The following is a 17,405-nucleotide window of genomic DNA, read 5'->3' as shown; positions in this document are numbered from 1 at the left end:
GAGAGTCATGCTATCTTTGTTTTCTCCTGCCAAGCCCATCAGCAAATGGAAACAGAAGTCTCAGCAGAAGATGGTGATGGAGTAACACTGTTGGCCAAGAATCATTCTATCACTGCCTTCTCCTGCACATCCCATCTGCAAATGGTATTCATACAGAAACCTCTTTAACGTTGCATGGACCTCTGGAAGAAGCTCATTTGTGGATGGGGAGAGCAGGAGAAGCTGCCACCATTGTTCCCACTGAGTGCCCCCATACTAAAGTAACCCCTCTCAAGGGAATAGGGTATTCAGGCCACCCACATGCGAAGGGATGCTTCAGCCTAGGAAGGCTTATTTCTAATCACATGCATTATGTTATGTGTGCTAAACTGAGATGATGTAGGTAGGCAAGTGAGAAGACTTATGAAAACTCAAGGTCTTGCCAGGTCTTTTCATATGCCTCAGTCTCTTATTTTACAGACAGCATTATTATCCTCAATCAAAAGTGTGCTTTTCTTGCATTACAGTAAAATCATCAGAATTGGACACAGAAGCACCATGATCTACACATTGGTCACCACTGTAGTGACCCACTTATGGCTACAGTGTGAAGAAAGGAGGGAAAGTAGGTGCCACAATGGTCACTCCCAATATCCTGAAGCAGACAGCACATTTGGACTTCCTAATAGGGATATGAATGAATTGATTTTTTAATTTGATTTGTGCCTAAATTGACTCACCCCTGATTTGTTTTGTATCCAAATCTTACCCCTGCCCCATGAATCACCCCAGATTTGATTTGGATTTGATTCAATTTGGGTTTGGATCAATATGGACCACTTATCAAGATCCTAGGGGCACCAGATTTGGGTGGTGGGTCAGTCCTCATGTGTGCTACCTACCACCCAGATTTGAAGGCAGTGGGGCACTTGGTTTATTTTTAATGATTAGTTTTTACTGATTTTGTATATTAGTGCCAGAGAAAATAATGGGGATTTGAAGTCACCCTATTGTAACCCTAACATGGATCCCCAGGTTTTTTTTTTTTTTTTAAGCTAAGCTCTAGCCCTTGTATACACCCAAGAATCCAAATATTTGAAAAATAGTGACCACATATTTTGCTCCATAACTCCACTTCTACAAGGGCTAGAGCTTAGCTTAAAAAAAAAAAATGAAAGCTGGGGATCCATGTAAGGGTTATGATAGGGTGACTTCGAATTCCCATTATTTCCTCTCCCGCAAAATATACAAAATCAGTAAAAACTAAGCTTAGCTTTAAAAGAAAGAAAGAAAGCTGGGAATCTGGGAAAATTAATAGGAGGAATCCAAATCTTGAATCGTTTCAAATAGAATCTGGCATGATTTGATTTGGACCTGAATCCAGCCAATCATGATTTGATTTGGACCCGAATCTAGACTACAGGGGTGATTTGTTCTGTCTCCAAATTGCCCGAATTAGCTAGATTTGGGTACAAATCTATTTGTACCTGAATCGATCCACACATCCCTATTTCCTAACCATTAGGAAGTGAGCTCTGATTTGCTCACAGAGATTCTCAGCCATGTCAGATATTTCTACCTGTGTCAGATTGACTACGTTCCCATTTTCTCCTTGCCAGCATACTTCCTCCCTCTCTACCCACTTCTTCCCAGTCTGCCTACTTTCCCATTTTTTGCTGACATTGCTGCCTGCTTATTCTCCTGTTGCAGAGCCCTTCTGTTCAATTCTCTGACTCTGCAACAAGTAACACTCCTATAGATCAGCCCTAGGATTCCATCTAATCCTTAGCTGAGTCGTGCTGGGTCTGTCACTTCAGTATTACATTTTCAGCTGTCTACTGACCAATACCAATTCACATATGTTGGAGAAGCCGGAACTTCATCAAACCTCCTGTCATTCACATCATCTTGTCTGATACCTGAATTTCCATTACACTGGGGGGTGGGGGTAAGATGGCGATGAGGTAGAAGCTTTTGAAGCTGGCTCAGAAAGATTTTTGTTTCTTTCAACTCCTCACTATTACTTATCCTTGACACACAAGCAAAACATCTTCTACACCTACCAACATTCATTTTCTCTGGAAGTGACTGAAGGAAAAATAAAGAAGCAAACATGAAGCTTTAGATAAAATTATTTCATTTAAAATTTCATAATTCTTTTTACACTATATTTCAAGTTTTTTGTTTAAAATATTTATATCCACCCTTTCCTCCCCAAATAAATGCATTTTTCCATTGAATCTCTGCTTCATCTATGTTCATGTTTTCAGAAGTTCACTGCATAAGTCATTCAAGTACTATGCATGCTTGCCTCTTTAAACTTTAACATTATGCACAGTGGTGTATTAATTGAAGTTATGTTATTAATTTTTTATTTCTGTACAAATAACAGATTTTAAAGAGTACCTTTAAAAGCCCTTTCAATAAAAGTTTTAGGTTTGCATTTCAAAGTAGTCATATATGAATTACTCTTAACTAAAGTTTAGTATAGAGTCAAGAATGTAAAATGGGGATGAGAGGAGAGCTGATCTTGTGGTAGCAAGCATGACTTGTCCCCTTAGCTAAGCAGGGTCCACCCTGGTTGCATATGAATAGGAGACTAGAAATGTGAGCACTGCAAGATATTCCCCTCAGGGGATGGAGCTGCTCTGGGAAGAACAAAAGATTCAAAGTTTCCTTCCTGGCATCTCCAAGATAGGGCTGAGATACTCCTTCCTGCAACCTTGGAGAAGCCTCTGCCAGTCTGTGAAGACCATACTAAGCTAGATAGACCAGTGGTCTGACTCAGTATATGGCAGCTTCCTATGTTCCTATGGGGATGGTATTGGAGGTAAATGAGACCTCAGTCACACATTTCTACAGTCTAATATATGCAGATATTATGGGCTACTGTTTTCCATAAGATCTCTGAGGTTGGAGGTTCCAACCTCAAATTGGTATGTTAAGGGATGCCAAAGGACAGAAAGCAACTGATTCAGAGAAGATCAAATAGAGATGGAAGGAGCATACTGAAAATCTGTACAGCAGGGACATTAACATCCAAGAAACTCTAGAAGATATTCCCTACTTGCAAGAACCTCTAGTACAGGAAGATGAAGTTAGATCAAAACTCTGGTCATTATCAAGTTGGAAGGCTACAGGAATTGATGGAATACCTACAGAAATATGGCAGGCAACAGAAGAAGAATCAGTCAAGGCTCTAACCAAACTATGCCAACAGATTTGGAGAATGACACAGTGGCCAACAGATTGGAAGAGGTCAGTATACATACCCATACCAAAGAAAGGAGACTTAACAGATTGCACAAACCATCGCACAATATCCTGAATTTCACATGCCAGCAAAATAATGCTCAGGATCATCCAACTGTTGTAAATATGTTGGCACGGCTGACCCGACAGGATTTATGGTCCCTTCAGCTCCACTTCTGTGAGTCAAGATAGAAATTCTGTAGATAAGAAAGTAGCAGCTTAGCTGCACGGATGCAAGCGAAGGATGACTTTCAAAGATAAAGTAGTAGAAACAAAATAAAGTCCCCTTGAAACTAAACTAGGTACCCCACTCTATGATATCTGAGCAATAACTGAAACAAAGGAGCAAGGAAGGAACAGAAAAAGGACAGGCTGAAACAAGAAAGGTTGAACAATTATAAGCATGAGGAATACTGTCTGCGGTAGGTAACGTTGCTGACAGTACCGTCTCAGGAACAGTGTTTGCTTTATATAGGGCTCGAGATAGCCGGCAGCCAATCAGGCTGTCCTGACTCAGCATTTCTATTCCGTTTGCTAATTGTTTCAACAACTACTCAGATAAGCATGGTTCATCCCCAGCCTCCTATCACCATGTTAATGAGCTGGTGCAGACCCAGAGGTAGGATTCTTAACAGAAAATAAACCTATTGGACCCCTCTACATCTTAAGCGATTAAAAATGTCCTCAAATAGTAACTGCTGGAGATGCAGTAATCCGCATGCCAATTCAACACACCTATTCTGGGACTGTCCCATAGTGCAAGGCTTCTGGAGGGAGGTTACTATGTGAATTAACTTAGTGATGGATTCATCTCTTGCACTGAAGGATCAGCATGTAGTGTTGGGGTTTATCCCATCTGGCTGGGGACTAAAATCCAGTTCTGAACAATGGCTATGGCGGAGCTTTCTGGTAGCCAAGAGGTTAATATTGAGGCAATGGAAATCTTCCAATCCCCCTAGGAGTGAGGACTGGGTACAGGACCTGCTTGAGCTAGCAGCACATGAAAAATGGGTCCTCTTAAAAGTAAATAAATTGGTTAAATGGTCAGAAATCTGGGACAACTTCCTTGAATTTAGAATAGAAACCCCTCTGTTCTACCCACACCTACTAGTGCAATCAGTTGGAAGGCTACTCTACATATGAGGTGAAGGCGCAAGAGCATAGTGAACAGGGATAGCAAACAGGACGTAGGAGTTTTGCAGGAGTTTAGCGGGAAGTGTGTGGGGGAGCCTGGATCAAGCCCCTGTGATCACAAGGTCACAAGGAGACTGGTGGAGAAGAGAACATAAGTACATATCCCTCCCTCATATCCCTCATATTCTTGGGAAAGGCTGTTTGGACAGTTAAATAGCTGACCATTACAGCTGAGACCTATCCTTCTAATAAACTATCTAATAAATGGACAATAAACTCTTTAAATACTGTAAACAGCCAACAAAAACAGTATAAGATAGAAAGTCAGCAGGGGAAGGGGCACTTCCCAGTGTATTGCACAGACTGCCACATGTATGACTATTTGCCCCATGGGCAGAAGTCATGGGTGTGTGCTCAGTGCAAGGAGCTCCTGGCTCTCAGGGAACAAATCCGTTCCCTTGAGACCAAGGTGGCAGATCTGGAGAAGCTCAAAGAGACAGAGAGGCATGTGGACGAGACCTTCAGGGATGTGATAGAAGCATCCCACTCCAGGGCTGGTAGCTCCTCTGCTGTCAGGGACAATGAAGGTCTTGGGCAAGGAGGACATTGGTCTGATGAAGAGGGAAATGCTCCTTTAGAAGGGACTCCTTCCGTGGATGATGAGCCCATATCCTCTTGCACAGGGGATACTCCTCTGGGGGGGTGGGGGCCTCCTTGTAGTTGGTGATTCTATCATTAGAGGGATAGAGAGATGGGTTTGTGACCCGCGTGTTGACCGCACGGTGACTTTCCTGCCTGGTGCGAAGGTTGCGGACATCACGCAGTGTCTAGACAGGCTCCTAGGCAGTGCTGGGGAGGAGACAGCTGTCGTGGTGCACGTCGGCACCAACGATGTGGGGAAATGCAGTCAGGAGGTCCTGGAAGCCAAATTTAGGCTGATAGGTAGCATTTTGAAGTCCAGGACCCCCAAGGTAGCATTCTCAAAAATGCTACCTGTTCCACGCGCAAGTACAGTGAGACAGGCAGAGCTGAGGGGCTTCAATGCATGGATGAGACGTTGGTGCCGGGAGGAGGCGTTTAGATTTGTTAGGCACTGGGACACATTTTGGGGCAAGCAAGGCCTGTACAAAAGGGATGGGCTTCACTTGAACCAAGATGGAACCAGACTGCTGGAGCTTAAAATCAAAAAGGTTGCAGAGCAGCTTTTAAAATGACACCTGGGGAACATCCGATGGGAGCTGGGCAGTATTCCGTTTGGCAAAAGCCATCCTTTAAAGTGTGAGGCTGCAAAGAATTCAGATAAAACAGAAGGGGACAGAGCAGAATCACATAAAGAGCAGACAGGAGCCTGTGCCAGCAGGTCAAAGAGTCAAAAGAATAGCATACATCAGGGGAGAGATTCAGCATATAGGTGCTTATATGCCAATGCCAGAAGCCTCCGAGCCAAGATGGGTGAGCTGGAGTGCTTGGTTGCTAACACAGAAATAGCTATAGTGGGCATAGCAGAAACATGGTGGAACAGTGAGAACCAGTGGGACACTGTTATCCCTGGGTATAAACTCTATAGAAAGGACAGGGAGGGGCGCCTTGGAAGAGGGGTAGCACTGTATGTTAAAGAAGGGATAGAATCTAACAAGCTAGAAAACCTAGGTGGACTGGAGTCCTCCACAGAAACCCTGTGGGTAATACATGGCCGGAAAGGGAATGTGCTACTGGGGACGTGCTATCGCCCTCCGGATCAAAATACCGACAGTGACTGGGAGTTGCAGGAGGAAATCAGGGAAGCATCAAGGAGAGGCAGGGCTGTAATTATGGGTGATTTAAATTACCTACACATAGACTGGGTAAATTCACATTCAGGTCAGGACAAAGAGGTCAAATTTCTAGACACGCTAAATGCCTGTACCCTAGAACAGTTGGTCATAGAACCAACCAGAGAGAAGTCGACCTTGGATCTAATTCTGAGTGACACCCAGGACCTGGTGCATGATGTCAGGGTCATCGACCCCTTAGGGAACAGTGACCACAGTGCCATCAAATTCAGCATACATGCGGGGAGAGAATCACCAAGGACATCTAACACGGACATTTTGAATTTCAGAAGAGGAAACTTCTCCAAAATGAGGAGTATGGTGAAAAGAAAGCTGAAAGGGAAAATCAGGAGAGTCACTTCGCTCCAGAGTGCATGTAATTTACTCAAAACCACAATACTAGAAGCCCAGTTAGATTGTATACCCAAAAGGAGGAAAGGTACCACTAAGTCCAGGAGGATGCCAGCATGGCTAACGGGTACCGTCAAGGAAGCCTTTTATGGCTTCCTTCCGAAATTGGAAGGCCTGTCCAAATGAAGAGAACAGAAAGGAACACAAACTCCGGCAAAAGAAATGCAAGGTGACAATAAGGGAGGCAAAAAGAGAGTTTGAGGAACATTTAGCCACAAGTATCAAGGGGAATAACAAAAACTTCTTTAAGTACATCAGAAGCAGGAAACCTGCCAGAGGGCAGTTGGACCATTAGACAATGAGGGAGTGAAAGGGATTATTAAGGAGGATATGGAGGCTGCAGAGAAGCTAAATGAGTTCTTTGCATCTGTCTTCACGGCAGAGGATACTGAGCATATACCTGTTCCTGAACCAGGCTTTTTAGGGATGGAGGCTAGAGAGCTGAGTCAGATAGACGTGACAAGGGATGATGTTCTAAACTGTCTGGAAAAACTGAAACCTAACAAATCACCAGGGCCGGATGGCATCCATCCAAGAGTCCTCAAAGAACTTAAATGTGAAATTGCCAACCTCCTTGCTAAAATATTTAACTTATCCCTGAAATTGGGCTCTGTACCAGAGGACTGGAGAGTAGCAAATGTAACACCGATTTTCAAGAAGGGATCCAGGGGCAATCCGGGAAATTACAGGCCAGTTAGCCTAACGTCCGTTCCAGGCAAATTGATGGAAAGCATCCTCAACGATAAAATTGTAAAGCACCTAGAAGAACAGGCCCTGCTCGGAGTGAGCCAGCATGGCTTCCGCAAAGGTAAATCTTGCCTCACCAACCTTTTGGACTTCTTTGAGAGTGTCAATGAGTGTGTGGAGCAAGGTGATCCACTTGACATAGTCTACCTGGACTTCCAAAAAGTTCCTCATCAAAGACTCCTGAGGAAACTTAGCGGTCATGGGATAAGGGGACAAGTACATGTGTGGATTGCTAACTGGTTGAAGGACAGGAAACAGAGGGTAGGTATAAATGGAGAGTTTTCAAAATGGAGGGAAGTAAGAAGTGGCGTCCCCCAGGGATCTGTACTGGGACTGGTGCTTTTAATTTATTCATAAATGATCTAGAAGCAGGGGTAAGCAGCGATGTGGCCAAATTCGCAGATGATACCAAACTCTTCCGGGCAGTGAAATCCAAAACGGATTGTGAGCAGCTCCAAAAGGATCTCTCCAAACTGGGGGAGTGGGCGACAAAATGGCAAATGCGGTTCAATGTTAGCAAGTGTAAAGTGATGCACATTGGGACAAAAAAAACCAACTTCAAGTATATGCTGATGGGATCCGAGCTGTCGGTGACGGACCAGGAGAGGGATCTTGGGGTTGTGGTGGACAGCTCGTTGAAAGTGTCGACTCAATGTGCGGCAGCTGTGAAAAAGGCCAATTCCATGCTAGGGATCATTAGGAAGGGGATTGAAAATAAAACAACTAACATTATAATGCCCTTATACAAAACTATGGTGTGACCACACTTGGAGTACTGCGTACAGTTCTGGTCACCACATCTTAAAAAGGACATTGTTGAAGTGGAGAAGGTACAGAAGAGGGCAACCAAGATGATCAGGGGCCTAGAGCACCTGTCTTATGAGGCAAGACTACAACACCTGGGGCTTTTTAGTTTAGAAAAAAGACAACTGCGGGGTGACATGATAGAGGTCTATAAAATCATGCATGGGGTGGAGAAAGTGGAGAGAGAGAGAAATTCTTTTCCCTCTCACACAACACTAGAACCAGGGGTCACTCCATGAAATTGATTGCCAGGACGTCTGGGACCAACAAACGGAAGTACTTGTTCATACAATGCGTGATCCACTTGTGGAACTCTCTGCCACAGGATGTGGTGACAGCCAACAACCTGGATGGCTTTAAGAGGGGTTTGGATGACTTCATGGAGGAGAGGTCTATCAATGGCTACTAGTCGGAGGGCTGTGGCCACCTCCAGCCTCAAAGGCAGGATGCCTCTGAGTACCAGTTGCAGGGAAGCAGGGTGGATTTGATTTAAATCAAACTGATTTAAATCACGATTTAAATCACGATTTAAATCACTAGCGGGGTGGATAAAAATAAAAAAAATCCGATTTAAATCAAAAAAATCTGATTTTTTTGATTTAAATCGGATTTTTTTGATTTAAATCAGATTTTTTTGATTTTTATCCACCCTGCTAGTGATTTAAATCGTGATTTAAATCGTGATTTAAATCAGTTTGATTTAAATCAAATCCACCCTGCAGGGAAGTAATGGCAGGAGAGAGGGCATGCCCTCAACTCCTGTCTGTGGCTTCCAGCAACATCTGGTGGGCCACTGTGCGAAACAGGATGCTGGACTAGATGGGCCTTGGGCCTGATCCAGCAGGGCTGTTCTTATGTTCTTAATGGTGAGTATCCCTTGTCCTCTTCCCTCCCGCCCCTTCTGCTTTCTTTCTCCCTCTTTCTCTTTCCATTTCTCCTTTCTTTTCCCATCTCCCCTCAACTAGTGCTGAAAGGGGAAGGGAAGGTTGGGCTCGGGGGCAGGGTGGGGAGACTGGGAAAGAAGTAAAATACAAAATGTTTTTTAAAAATTAAATTTAAAAAAGAAAGAAAAGAAACCTATCTATCTCTCAAGAAGGGGTGCCCTGGTCTCCAATAAGGCTTTTTGAGTTCATCCATAGTACAGTACCATACACACACCTTTCCACCAGCCATTCCAGCTTTTGTTCCTTAAAGAGCAGACACACTTGATTGGTTCTTGCAAACATGAACTTCCTTGTTACACACGGGTGTCAGCCCCTGCTGTCAGGGTGCTTGACTTATGCAGTGCCTCAGGATATGTTTCTGATACAAAATCCCTGGCTTAGCCACATAACCTTGGGATCAGACTTGGAAGCAGACCCAGGGTCAGATTTGGAATCCAACTCCACCTGGATCTTTGCTCTGCTGGTTCTCAACAGTTTGAGTATGAACAAGCCCAACTTTAATTTATTATCACAGTCTAGCTTTGCACCAAGGAACAGAAGCAGGCTATGCAGATGAAGGGGAGGTTATACAGTTAGAACTGGGTTCCATTCTCAATGGCTCTCATTAAGCTATGCAGCAATCAGGCATAATTGATAGCGGACACAATTAATCATAGACACAACTGAGCAATGGGGCAGAAAAGCTTCTAGAATTTTTTTCACTACAAACTGTTCCCCCACTTCACTGGAAATGACATACAAAACAGCATGGCAAAATTTTCTGAGAAAATAATTTTATGCAAATGAGAATAGGAAATAAGAAAAAAAAAGGCAGGGCAAATATGCGGGGAATTTCCCCCCCAAATTGCACATCATTGCACAAAAGTATGGTTGTGTACAAAATGGACAAGCTGGTGATTATTGACAGTTTTTAACCTTTCCCTCAAACCCTCATAGGATCCTATAGGAGTTTGGGGGGAAGGTTCAACATTTGTTTAAAATTGCCCTGTTGCCCATTTCTTTTGTGAGTTGGGTGGTAGGTAGCACCCATAATGCCCTACCACCCAACCACTTTGGTGTCCCTAAGAGTTACCCATGAGGAACAATGGGGTGTTTTGAGTTTCCCCATTGTTTCCTATGGCTGGAACAAGCTGCACTCCCAGAGTACAATGCATTTTGCAACCCTGCCTTGAAAAAAACTGCAGAAGCACACAGTAAAATTGAATCTTGCCCTCCCAATGTAGAACACACATTTCAAACACAGTCCAAAAATGCCCAAAAAAGAATCACTAACCCAGAATCCACTGCCAGCCACAGTTTCTGTGCTGCAATAACATCACTGGCACAAGTTGCTCTCTCATACACAATTATGACTCCTTACATTCCTAGTATTGCAACAGCTGCCACAGCAGCATGCTTACTTAGCAGCAAGCATAGCCATAAGCTCAACTAGAGCAATGTCCTCCTTTGGGGTCCCCATCCCTCCTCCTTTCCCCCAGCCATTGGGGACACAGTTGCCCATGACAACACTTGATTTGTATGATAACAAGCTAACACATTTTTTTAGCCTGGCTTTTAGTAATCTTTGAATGTTTTAAATGGTTTTAAATTGCTCTTTTAACAGTTTTAACAGTGTTTATTTTTGTGAAATGTCTAGAGCCTTTGGAGTCAGTCAATATAAATGGCTGGATGAAAGAAAGAAAGAAAGAAAGAAAGAAAGAAAGAAAGAATAAATAAATAAATAAATAAATAAATAAATAAATAATCATAACAACCAAGAAGCATGGAGATCACAAGCCAATTGAAAACCAATCTGCAAGAGGAAAACAGGCCAGCAAAATGACTCTCAAACCAGCAAAATGTTTAGACAAGAAACTGGGTTGTTTTGTTCTGAACTCAAAACAGGCCCTTTATTTAAGGAGAATTTTGTTTCGAGCTTGAGACACTGAAAATGGCCTGTTTTGAGTCAAAACCTTTTCAGTGTTGAAACATCCCTACACAAGAGGCATTGACAAATATGATCGTCATCACAGACACTAGTATCTCAGGAGCCAAGTTCAGGTTTAGTCTGGACTACAGTGATATCCCAGAATGCATTCTTGTACTTTCTCCCATGTACGTGAATGATAGTCAATCAGTTGTGTGAGGTAAATAAAGCACTGGACTTAGAGACAAACCTGATAACTGGGCCTCCATCAACACAAGGCCCGTTACAATATATAAGCCTTCTTGTAACAAATGCAGACTTGGCGAATGGCAGTTTTAAGCCCTGCCTTTGTCTCAGAGTAAGTCCATGTGGGGAAAAGAAAAATGCTGATTCATTACCCCCATGTTTGCTCAACATAGGCTTTAAAATTTAACCTTTAAAACTTAACCATTTCTTGGTAATCACTGCTAGCACACCCTGGTTCCATTTTAACTCCTCCCTGGATTTGGGTGAGTGTCCAGGGAGACTCTCTTTCTTTTACCAAATGGAAAAAATACAAAAACCTCCTACATACAGTCTACATGTGAAGAGCAAACTTGATAGTGTGCTTCTAAGAATCATACTTGAGGCATGTTTACACCAGAGTAAGACCCCTTTCCAGCCCCCCCCCCATTTTCCTGAGTTGAAAATTCACTCAAAGAGGCTGATTAAAACTGTAAAGGATCAAAAAGAAAATGAACTCTTATTCAAAATATTACAGACTGCTTCAGTCTGAGGCTCTCTCTCTCAGCTTCAGTTACAGGTAACAACAAACACACAGTACTTTACAAGATTACTTCCAAAAATAGCACTCCAGTTGATATTTGGAGTGGTACATTTTAAAACCTTGGTTACCCAAATAAATCTGGCAATGCCCTTGGCCTCTAGTAGAACCCAGAGTTGGGGTGGGGGACTGAACAAACTGTCCAAAGGAAAGATTTATGGCCCATTAAAATAAAAACTCAGGAGAGTGAAGAAAAACGCTTGTGCTCCCGGAAGCTTCAACCAGAAGTTCCCCCTTGGTTACCCAGTTGCAAAGATAATTCTAAAAGCTCCCCCAGTTGCCAGGATCCTTTAAAAGAAACTTTATAGGGCAGAGGGACTTCTACAGAGCACTGGGTGAATAAAAGGGCTCAGGCTAGGGTTTCTGAGAAGGTTACACTACAAAATAAAACACAATAGATCAACTGTAAGGACTTTCAAAGCACTAAAATAAAGAAAACTGAAGTCAGCTACCTAACACACAGTTCTCTGGCTAAACCCTTCTCCAAAGCTAAGCCCTGGCTTCTACCCTGAACTCACCAAAACCATGGTAGAGACTTCAAGCCCCTGCAGAATTCCTGGTTGCTGCCATGGCTTGGCCAGCCAACCTGTTGCTTCCCCTGCCTGGCTCCAATTGCACACAAACAAAGGACTCCTTCAATTCCTGCCGCCAGGCCCTCTAAGTCCCGGTCACCGTGTGCTGAGTGGCTGATCCTTAGAGGTCACTGCTTGACCAACAGGACAGGGTTCCCTTCTGGTTCATTCTTTAGGGTGAGGGAAGGGTCGATTGCTGCACTTCTTATCACAGAACACCACACATCATAACGATGGACATTATAATAATAAAAAATAAATAAGGGCACTTAGCATGGAAATACTGAACAAGCATGAAAATACTGAACAAGGCACCACATACCAAATGCCAGCCTATCACAACCTACAGAATGCCAACTATCTTGAACCAATATAAATGCTTGTTCAGAAGTCCCTTTGCAAATCCCCACAGAATCACTGGCCAGTATAATTATGACAACTCTGCACAGGTCTTTTGCCATGACAGCTAATGATGGCTCACATTATTCATCCACTGCAAATAAACATGTCAGCCATATTGGGCTACAATTTAAAAGCTGTCCTTGGTTTTTCCTACTTCCCATTTCCCTTAGGAAATGTCTAGCTTCTGAATGGCTTATAATGAAATCTTTACTTAAAGTTATTGGTCAACATCCAGAGCAATAAACTAGCAAATTTGCTCTAGTACATGACCTTAGCTTAGTTACACTACAAAATGGAGATTTGCAGAATTGCACTATAGTGCTCTGAAGCAAGGATCACCATTGATTCAAATGAGGTTGCTGCAGCTGTGCAACCACAAGCATGCTTGCATCTCTAGTGTGGAACACCTATTCCAGACTTAGTGCAACTAACAAGCAGAAGAATTTTGCACTCATGTAATGTCCTTCTGAAAGCAGTTCATTGTTTTGGATGTTGGCCACAGTTCTTTATACTCTCAGCATGACATAAACAAAACCTATTCATCAGGTCTTGATAAAGGAATTTTCAAGCTTGATATGGGGGGAATGAGAAATTAATATATCATCACCATATTATGACCAAAAAAACCCCCCATTTCTAGCAGCAAACTTTGTGAGGGCACCTTATTCAAAGCAAACTTCATGACAATTTTATGAAGATGGTCAGATGAATCTCTCATGAGGTAGATTATCCATGCCAGATTTTTTATAGATAAGGTTGACCATCCTGATTTGATGAGGAACAGAATTTATAATGATAGAATGTTGAAAAACACACTCACCCCCTAACTATACAGGGGCTCCTGTGTCTGTACAATGATTAAATAATACCAGCTTGAAGTGGAAGCAGGTACAGGAAGACCTCAGTATTTGTGGGGGTTCCATTCTGAGCTACTGCTGTGGATACCAAAACATGAATACTGAGGCATTAAGTCAATGGGATCATGGGGGTTAGATTCTGAAGAACATGGGAAATTGCAAAAAAATGGGGAAAAACCATGAAACAAATTGCCCTACTGTGCTCCACGGGTGCCCAGCAGTCCAGAAATACCACCAAGAGACTTAAATCTGCCTCTCTCTTTTTTGGAGAAAAATCAGGGTTTCCAACACATTTTCTTTGTAAAGGAGCCACAAAATGGCTCCCAAACACAAAATGGCAGCTGGAAATGGCCTTTGAGGTCATTTCCAGCCACCCCTGACCTGTAGATACATAGATTTAACCCCTTTTAGCCTTTTTTCCTCACATATACTGAAGTCGAGTGCCAATTACCTGGCTGTGGATTCGCAAAAACACAGATGTCGGATCTGTGAATAATGAAGTTCTACTGTATACAAATTGTGTACCTACCTGAGGCAATACCATAAGAGATCCACCCACTTAATAAAGTTGGGGGGGGATCTGCAGCCATCCAAGAGGGAAAGGAAAACAATAACAAATATGGTAATTGCTTTCATGTGGATTCCCTATGGATGATGCAAAGCCACCTATGTTCTATTTCTTCATAAGGCCTGCTTCAACTATTCTGCTATGATAGGCTGTTGTAGAATAATAGCAGTTAGAGTAATAAAAGCCTTCCTTATATGTGTGAACAATTCTGTTTTCAAAAGGTGCTTGAGAAGCAGCTCATCTCTTAATGAGCCTCCCTACGGGCTATTAACTGACATCAGGAACCTTCTCCAGTTTGCTTCTTTTGCAGAAGAATCGATTTGAAAGGCTAAAGTCAGCTGTCAGGTATTGAAGAAAGCAGAGCGCCTCATGTTTGGCAACATTAGAAGCTGAACATAATGAAAGCATATTGCAAGTTCATACCGCAAAATCGCTGAAAGAAATATTTTTCATATGGGGGGGGGGTCACTCTATACTTTGCCAAATCCCATATTATATTTTTCATATTTTCATGCACTGAAATATTTATTCTAAATCCAGCTATAAGTTTACACATATTGAAGCCACAAGGAGGCTCTGGAGATGTTACATTTTACTATTAGGTTTACTGTGAACAAAATAGAACTCTCTTGCAGCACAGGATGAACAGGCTAGTTTGAATGAAGAGCAGCATGCCAAATTTAGGTCGTCAGTAGAGCATTTCAGGATAAATTTGTAGAGATATTATAAACATATTTCTAGGTTTTTTTCTTCATGTTTGATCACATGCACTGTAGAAACCATACAGCTGCTATTCTACTGAACACCTTCAACCCGTCACTCAGTCATGGCACTACAAGAGAACACTCACCGAATGAAAGAGATGGAGACCAAACTTTTGTAGTGAAAATGGATGCTTATGAAAATGTCATGTTGGACTAATTCATACAACCAAATCAGTGTGTTATATGAATTAGAGCACCTGGGAGCAGTGTAAGGCACTGTTTGGGAGACCTGCTTTCCCAGGTCTCCCAAAAATGAAATGTAGTCTGCATGGTAACAAAGCTGCCAGTAGCATAGTAAATGTGAACTGAATAGCTGTGAAAGCTATTCTGTGGTCTTTAAGAAAGCTATCATGCTGTTATGGCTGGCCAGTCATTCATTTATCAGGGAGATCAATTGTTAATGGCCCAAGATGGTTGGCTGATGTTTCCTTTATAGGACCTAATTGTTTAAAGATGGTTTCTTGACACAGAGATCCCTCCGGAACATTTGGAATGGAAAAGTCATCAGAGTTTGAAGAAAGTGACACATCCCATTGCCTCCAGCTAAGGGCAGTGGGCAGGTGTATATGTTTGTAGAAGCAGGTTAGGTTCAGACAGAGACAGAAGCATTGAGCTGAAGGAGTGCAAAGGGATCACTTTATGAGGATCTGATGTGAAGCAGTGAGTCTGATGCCTGGTAGGCATGCACATCCTAGTGTCTTCTATTGCATATTTGTAAATAAAACTAATATTACCCCAGCCCCACAAAACCCATAAAAACCAGGTAGTATTAGCCTGGAAGTTCTCACCACTTAGGGAACTGAGCAACCAACAATGTGACTTCAATAAATATGGAATACCACATGAATTCTCATCAGTTGGGTCATGTGAATGGTCTTTGAAACTATGATCACCATTCGTCTGTTCTGCAGCAGATCGACCTGAATCTTTGAAGGCAAGCAGTGGGTAGGGGAAAAGGTGCAGACAGAGAAATCAATCAAGAAGTTATATGAAGTTGATGATGGAAATAAAGGACAGATGCTCTGAGAGAGCAATTGTTTTGAAGTGGTAGTGTGGGAGCATCTGAATGTTACAAACAATTGCAGCTTGGCCTAGTAGTTCTGAGGTTCTACTCTATAAAATGCCAATTGCCGATATATATTTGGGACCCAACAAAACAGGGAGAGTAAAAGGAAATGGAAGGCCAACCATTTATAGGGTCAAACAAATCTCCTCATGGCCAGACATTGCAATTGGCTGCTATCACTCATCCAGAGAGAAGATCCCTTTCAGATTTATGGTTCTCTCTTTAGCCCTATTCAGTCATCCTAGACGAGTAGAGTATCCAAAGCAAGTCCAGACGTACTGCCCAGTATATTACCCACCCCTTTCCCATGCTGCTCACGGTTATAGCAGCATTCATCGGAAGAAGCAAATGCCATAACCACAATAGTGGGTGCTTCTGTGATCAGGTTGGGGTGCCCCAGGGTGCCAATCATGGAAGTGCCCACCATCACGGTTATGGCGTTTGCCTCTTCAGATGAATGCTGCCATAATCATAAACACCACAGACGAATGGTGAGTGACATGCTGGGCAGGACCTCTGGACCCACTTTGGATGCTCTACTCATGTAGAGTGGCTTTTGTTTGAATTACTGAATATGTCTTCTGTCTAACCCCCAACTGTTTCTGCAAACAGTTTGCAAACATTCCCCTTCCCTTAGCTGCAGGTGATGGGATGTGTCAACTTTTCCAAACTCTGGTGGCTTTCACATTCCAAACATTCCTGAATGATCTTTGTATCAAGATACCATCTTTTAACAATTAGTTCCCATAAAGGAAACAACAACCAATGCCCTGGGCCATTAACAAGAGATTTGCCAGAGAAATGAATGACTAGCCAGTTCTAACCATGCAATTTCCTCTTCAGAAGTCCACTTACCACAGTGTTCTTAACCAGTAGTGGCCCCCATCAACTCTAAGTGCAGCTTCCGAATTGTGTTTTGTATGGGTGTGCATGGAACTGGCTGGTCTGGTCCAGTTCGAGTCTGAACTGAACCTGAACCGGACCTGGCCAGTTTGGTCTGGCACCTGCTTGAACCCTCTTCCCAGTTCAGTCCAGTCTGGGGGGGGGGGAGGTCACAAGGGTTTTTTAAAAAAACATTTTCTTAACAACTTACCCCCTCCAGGGAAGTTGTCTGATGCAATGGGAGTGTGTGGTCCTCCATCCCCCCACCGGCCTCCCTTATGCCATAAATTGGCTGTTTGGCCACTCTTCATCCACTCTTCGGCTTTCCCCCCTTGGTGTGGTGGCCATTTTGGAGGCTGCTGTGCCTGTTCAATAGGCCTCTGCATGGCCTGGCATGATTTATGGCACAAGGAGGCCAGCAGGGGGAGGGGGAACCTCTGTGAAACCCCACCACCACCACCTTGGACAACTCCCTCAGAGGGG

This window comes from Hemicordylus capensis, chromosome 3 (assembly GCF_027244095.1).
Source record: "Hemicordylus capensis ecotype Gifberg chromosome 3, rHemCap1.1.pri, whole genome shotgun sequence".
Classification (NCBI taxonomy): domain Eukaryota; kingdom Metazoa; phylum Chordata; class Lepidosauria; order Squamata; family Cordylidae; genus Hemicordylus; species Hemicordylus capensis.
The sequence above is the reverse complement of the archived record's forward strand: the minus strand, read 5'-3'. Positions refer to the sequence as shown.